The 6,992-nt window shown below is 59.2% G+C and overlaps 1 long non-coding RNA gene across 1 annotated transcript in view; it reads left to right on the top strand.

Moving 5' to 3' along the window:
• Nucleotides 1-6,992, top strand: part of LOC109292214 — a 94,231-nt gene that overhangs the window by 21,327 nt on the left and 65,912 nt on the right. The gene's annotated exons all lie outside the window — the stretch shown is intronic.

The raw sequence follows: 6,992 nt of genomic DNA, 5'->3' as shown, positions 1-6,992 counted from the left end.
GCGTGCTGGCAGCTGTGTGTGTGTGCACATGCACACTGGGGGGGATCCTGGCAGCTGTGTGGGTGTATAGCCTTTAGGCACCTCTCTGAGCAATTACTCAGGGTCCTGATATTCCTAAGGGAATGAGAGTGCCCTGGGTTCACAAGTGCTGGCTGAGCCTCTCCAGGCCTGCATGGCTCCCTGCTGCTTATTATTCCAGGCAAGTCAAGCCCTGCGCAGACCAGAGCTCTGCAGCACTGGGACATTTCCCGGTGGGAGCAGCCTCCTGAGCTGTCCCTGGCCATAGCTGCTCTTCAGGGTCGGTGCCCTCTCAGGTGGGACAGACACTGAGTGGCATGGGGACAGACCAGCACCCTTCCGGGGGGATGCCGAAGGGAGAGAACCGCTGAGTGATGCTGCAGCCAGGGGTGGGTGCCACAACCAGCCTGTGGAGGGCAGGGAGAGCGAGAGCCCTAGTGGGCTCCATGCCCAGCCCATGGTGCATGTGGGGGAGATCAAGAGCCTGGGATAGGGGCAGGGGACCAGGTGCGCTCAGTGCCCAGCTCCTGCTTTATGAGGGTGGTGGGCTCAGTGCCCGACTGGGGGTGTTGCTGGTGGACTTGGCGCTGGGCCCAGGTTCCCCCGGGGGCAGAGTGGTGCATGGCAGCTGGTGCCAGCCCTAGCTGAGCTGGGCGGTTTGGTTTGAGATGCCGAATTCCACAAGCAGGTAAAGGCTCCTCATCCCCCACCCCAGCACCACCACCAGCCCAGGCCAGCCATGGTGCCAGGCAGCCGGCTCTGACCCAGTCCCCCAGTGAGAGCGCTGGCAGGTGTGAAAGCCGAAGGAGATGGTGTCTGCACTGGCCTGCCCGCAGCCCGCAGCCCTCCCCATCCTTCTCATCTGAGGGATGACATCACAGCTAGAAGGGGCTCGGAGTGGGAGGGCTTTAATTAGCCACGAAGCTGCGCTGCAGGATTCAAGGACTTTTGAGGGTCTCGGCTGCCCTGGGTTTTCTCTCCTTTGCATCAGCTGCCTGAGTCCTCCGCGGTGACCTACATCCGGAGCCAGCCCTGGCACAGGCTGCGCCAGGCCCTGCTCTCTGCCCTCCAGGTGGGGCTTCATGGTGCTACCCTCCTGCCCCTGCTCCATGCTTGGTCTGCTCAGCGGGCCCCATCCCACGTGTCAAAACGGAGCATCGCCAGCCCTGCTGCACCTTTGTGGCACACAGGGTAGCCGCTTCCCTGGCTGCTCTGCTGTTCTCAGCATAGCCAAAGGCATAGTAGTGAGCAGGGGCTGGTTTGCGTCCCTACAGCTGCAGCAAAGACCGGCTCGCTCACCCTGATCCCTTTTGCTCCCTGCTGCGGGCTTCCCACCCCAGCATGAAGTCCACAGGGTCTTGGTCCCAGCAAGGGCCTCTGCCTAGATTCACTTGGGCTCTGGGCACTGTGGCAGGGACACGGTGCACTAAGCCTATATGACCGCCAGGCCCCACGTGCCACCTCTGCCATGGGCTTCCTCCCCTATCCATAGCGCCGGGCTCCCCCACGTCAGGGAGGGAGTGACTGCGCAGCCAGGAGTGGGGAACCTGCCTGGGCTTGGCTGCATGGAGGAGCATATGCGAGCCTGTCTGCTCCGCGCCTGCTGTTTATCCACTTCCTCACAGCTAGCGTATGTTTTCGTTGCCATCCATCTGTCGTTCTCCAGCTCTTACCTTCTCCTGTCTCTGCTTTCCCTCGCGTACGGGTGGGATTCTCTGCGCCCAGTCCCACTGCGGTGCCCACAGCTGATGACACTCGCCTAGGCACACGGGCTGCAGTGAGCTCGAGCTGCCCGAGGGGTGATGATCCCGAGGAGTTGTCCACCAGGAGAGATGCCGAGAGCCTTGGGCCTGGATGCCCGGGGACAGCAGCAACGCCGGGGCAAAGAGCCTTTCCATGGAGCTTTGTTCTTCAGCAAGCTGTTGTATCAGTCGGGGCCTCCGTGGGGTGTCGTCCTCCTGAGCACCTCTCGTCCCACAGTGCCCTGCGTCCACCAAGCAGAAATTTGTGCTTGGGTTCAGGAGCAAATGCAACGCTGGCCAAGACTAGGGTGGAGTCTCGGGCTAGGTTGCTTGGAACTTGGGCCAAAAAACTGTGGTTTGGGGGTTCCAGTTGATTTGATGCAGGGGGTGGCAGGGATGGCCTGAAGTGAGGGCGTTTGTTGCTTGGCCTTTCGCCGGGTAGCAGGATGCAGGCTTTGTGTGAGGAGCACAGCCAGGGCTGGACTCTGGGTGGAGACTCGGGTCCATTTCTCCTTCCTCTGGGCCAGCTCGGCATCCTTGATAACCAGCTCCGAGGCAGGGTCCCCCTCGGCACCATCTTGCTGCCTCCGGGCACAGCCACCATTAGCTTTCCTCCAGCTGGCTGCAGTGGTGATGCATCTCTGGGCCCTTCCCAAGCCATGGGTTTGGCTGCCCCTTCATGGCTCTCCCAGAGGGTACGATGCCAGCAGCCCCTCGTGGCTTCAGCTGCCGCACTAGTGATGCTCTCAGCTGCAAGTAGCTTTATAGGTGGTGAGATTTATAGCCCAGAGCACGACACACGTGGGGGCGAGCAGGGGATCAGCTCTGACCAGGCCCCTGTCGTGCTGCCAGGGCTGCCTTCTTTCTCTTCACAATTGGGACACATCAGCTCGGGCCGCTAATGAGAAAATATCACTGCGTTTGTGCTCCGGGAGCAGACAAGCGCAGGGGAGTGGCTGGCTGGGGAAGCGCAGGATTTGAGAAGCAAGGCTCAGTAGAAAGTGCTCACTGACATGCTGGACGTGAGGCCAGGGCAGCCCTGCTCCCTCCTGGGCCCATCACCATAGTATCTTGCCTCCAAATAGCCCGTAGCATCCATGGACCGAGCCCTCAGTGCTCCTGGCATCTGTGCTATCGCCGCTCATCCTGTGCCTCACTTCTCAGTGCCCTGCGGAGCGCGGGTCGTCCAGGCGTCACTGCCACAGAAAGCAGGGGTGTCGCACAGAGGTTCCTGTGTGAAGCTAGGCTGGGGCGGTCACCGTGCATGTGGCCCCCTCTCCCCTGCTCTCTTTCTGGAGGTATCTGGGGCTCTGTGTGGATGGGGGGGAAAATCCAGCAGCCCCCTGGAGACGCTTCTAGTGGTAAGCGTTGCTTGCCCGCAGCGGGGTACTGCAGCAGGGTACCGTGCTGGACCTCCTGCCCCGGCTGGGCCAGCTGGAATATCCCTCGTTATCCACCCAGGCGAGTGCTGAATTAGCTGCTGAGCGCTCTCTCTGCTCCGTCTCTGTCTCCCTGGCTCAGCTCCCCCTGGGGCCTGCTGCCGCGCAGAGTTAATATTGACATTTTTCAGTCCATTTTTCAGTCCTTGCATTCTCCTGCAGCCTGACGTGTTTGTTTGTCAGATGTCTCACAAGCTCCATGCCTGTTCTCTCTCATCCTCTGCCTTTGTTCTCTGCAGCCGGGAACGCTCCTGCCTTTTCCACAAAATATTTGCTCTCGGGGACTATTTTAAACCTGAATAATCAAGGGGGGGGAGGATCCCCCACACCGTGTCTCTGCTCCCCCCTCGGCAACCCCACCCTGGGCTCAGCCATTAGGGATGCCCCGGCATCTGAGACGCACGTAAAGGCTCTTCGTGCCACATCCGAAATGCACCTGCTTTTCTCGCAAGTGCACAAAGCCCTTTGTGCCGGCTGCCTCCCACTTCTCGGCGGTTTATTTATAGGCTGTCTTGCTCTTGCTTTCTCTCCAGCGCAGCTGAGCTGCTGCACTCTTTGCATCTTGGAAATGCTTCTTTGTCGGCTCCACTACACTTGGGCATTGTAAGGGAAGCAGCTTGGGGGCGGGGGAAAGCCATCGACTCCGGAGCATCTGAAGGATCCATCGCTGTGCTCTGTGCTAGCACTGAGCCGTGCTTTGGTTGCCTGCGCAGAGGGTGGGGGTTCAGCCCTGGTCACTGCTCCAGTCTGCTCACACTTCTGATCTGACCGGATGGGCTGAGAGCTGTAAGGGGTATTGCCCACGCTGTGGGCCTGGGGGCAGATTCTCCCCCAGGGCTTTGCGATCTTCTGATGCCAGGCTGAACAGTCCCAGCAGCCAGGGGGGAAGGCCAGGGTTGACAGGTCATAGGGAACGAGTCCCTTTCTCACCCTGGCAGAAGATGGGGTTCGAGTCGGGGAACTTGGAATGGGCTCTCGACCCTGCGCTTGCAAGTCACTGGGCACCTACATTGCACAGGGACCCCCCACAGCTGCGTCCTTCTTTCTGTTGCATAGGTCTGTACAAAACCCCTTGAACTACATTGCAGCCAAAAGCCCCACTCATGGTAGCGGAGTCCAGGCCAGATGGTGCCACCAGGCATCACAGCCTGGGTTGTTCAACCTGCAAGTAAGAGAGACCCCTGGCCAGAGCAGCGTGTCTTCTCCAGCCCCAAGGGGAAATCCAGGTCAGGATTTGGCTTGGATCTCCTCCGGGAATGGGCTCTCTGGAGATGCCCCACCCGTCTCCCATAAATCAAGCTGTAGCTGATGCAGTGGAGGAAGGTGGCAGTCGGTACTGGCTGCTCCTCATAACCATACAAGAAGGGGATGGGGTCGAGGAGGAAGAAAGCATGAGAGGGATGGTGCCAGGGCACAGGACTGCTCCTTAGGAGCCATCTCCAGTGGGGGAGGGAGGATTGTTCTCCTCTCCTTGTGCCGAGGTAACCACCGCTGCAAGAGCTCAGGACTGCTGCGAGGCGCTGGCAAACAGCTGTCATGCTCCCCCCCAGTAGTGGGTGAAGATACTTCCATGGGTAGTGGGGTCTGTAGGGTGTTTCCTTGCTGGGTTTAAATCACTGCCGGCCTGTCTCTGTCCAGAGACCTCCGAACACCTTAGGGAGGAGCTTGGGTCATCGTCCCCCTTTACAAGCACATGGAGCTGAGTACCTGGCCCAAGCTGCCCCAGCAGAGCAGGGACCAAGGCTGGAGCTGAGCCCAGGCTCTCAAGCCCCAGTCCAGCATCCTGGCCGTGAGGCTGCAGTGGCTGCCATTGCTACCGAGCACTTTGCAGTCCTGCGTGGCAAAGGTGTGCAGGCTTGTAGGAGCATTGGTCTTGGATTTCCCCTCTTTTGAGATGGCGGCCAGCTGCGGGAGGGAGCCCACACGCGCGCAGCCCTGTGTCTGCGTGAACGCAAATGGCTTGGCCATTGCACAGTTCAGTTCAGCTGCTGTCCTTGGCTTCCGTTCAGGCATATTAATGACTTCATTAGATGCTGTCATAGCAAGTCCTGTGCGCCTGTTGCCCATCTCCTGCCCAAGGGGCATCAGCTTGCACACTCACACAGGCCCCTGGACTTCTCAAAGCCCCACAGCCTGATCCTGACACTGGGCTAGTGCCTGACTTTGGGCCTGGAGCTCAGGGTTCATTCGAGTCACGGAGGTGGAGCATGCCCACTGATGCTTTCGTTCAAGGACTTAAGTCTCAGGTCTCCTGCTGGTCCCCCCTGCACAGGGTCAGGTTTGCCCTGAGGGAACCCCAGGCCACTGGGAGATGATGGATTGGAAGCCCAGCAAGCTTGGGTTTATCACAGAGCAGGGACAGCACAGACAGTAACAGCACCAGGCCTTCGTTGCCACTTCCCCTATCTGCTTGACCACTGTGCCCTAACCTTGACTGCAAGGCTCAGACGGAGCCTGCGCTCTGCGACTCAGTGCCCTGGTGCTAAGCTGTGCACGCTGTGGCCTGGCTTTGGGTGGCATGTAGAGTGCTTTGAGGAACAAGTGATGAGCAGGAGGTCAGGCTGGATGAGCCCGTGTCTCCCCTGGCTTTAAATTATGAGCCTACAAGTGGATAATCTGTACCTGTGTCAGTCAGCCTTTGGTCTCCTCCTGGTACTGCCACCAGTGGGCCAGTCCATACCAGCTCTCCTGCTGGTTTTGTGATGTTGGTTGCTTGTCTCTTGGGAACTCGCCAAACTCGTGTCATGCAAGACGCCTCAGGTGGCAATGGCTCTTGGTGTCCTCTGGGACCTGTGTTGTAGCATATCAGAGGCTGAAATGAGGGAGCTTGCCAGGCATAAACGACCTAGCTGAGGACAGTGATGATGATTATGATTATTTATTGCTTTGCCCTTCAGCGACCCATTAGCTGATGTGATGAGTTCCTTCCTGGTGACGCTGTAGCTGGACATTGATTCTCTCCCCATCTCCTGAACACGGGGAGATCGGCTGGGTGTGCAGCAGCCTGGCTCACTGTCCACTGAGGTCAGTAAAGGTGGCTCTGTCTGTGACCTGTGTCCGGTCCTGGCTTGCAGGCTTCTCCAGGGTGCAAGGGCCCTGCCTCAAGAGTTAACCTGGGGACTGGAGACTGAAGCTGATGAGACAACTGTCTTTGGATTGAGTGGCAGAATAAGGGTCCAAGCTTGCTTCTCAGTCCAGCAGATGGAGCAAAGGGACAGGAGCGGCTGTCTTTTCAGGGCTGGGTTAGATGCCAATGGTGGAGCAATGAGAAGGAACCCTAGATAGGGGCTGGGGACAGCAGTGTCACTCAGCCCACACCACAGGGACTGCACGGGCCTTTGACCAGGAGAGCAGGGAGCCCCTGGGGACACTACAGAGGTGTTTCAGAGAGGACTGAGCCCCGGCTCGCAGTGGCTTTGATCAGGTGCTGTAAATTAGACCCTTGCGGGATGTCCTAAGCTGGGCAGCCCGCAAACGTGGACACCGCTCCTGGAGGAACCCTGAAGGCAGACATGACTCCAAGAGGGAGAGGAGGAAGGGTCCCTTGGCCTCGGCCTGTGTTCAGGTGGCTCCGCACCTCTCCTTCAGGCTTGGGCGCTCCCAGCAAGGTAGGGCTGGGGCTGATTAGCAGAACTACCATGGGATGAGACGGTCCGCGCCTTCTCTCCTCAGCTTCATGAGCTGCGGGTTGGGTTTCCCTCCCCCACCTCGCCCCTCCGCTGGTGCTTGGCGAGGGACGCGATTGGGGGGGGGGGGGGGGGGGGGGAAAAAAAAAGAACGGGGAAACAAAAAC

The sequence above is a fragment of the Gavialis gangeticus genome, unplaced genomic scaffold (genome assembly GCF_001723915.1).
Source record: "Gavialis gangeticus isolate Ggan-Ray unplaced genomic scaffold, GavGan_comp1, whole genome shotgun sequence".
In the NCBI taxonomy this organism is placed as follows: Eukaryota; Metazoa; Chordata; order Crocodylia; family Gavialidae; genus Gavialis; species Gavialis gangeticus.
Note: the sequence above shows the minus strand (reverse complement) of the source record. Positions and strands in the feature narration are given on the sequence as shown.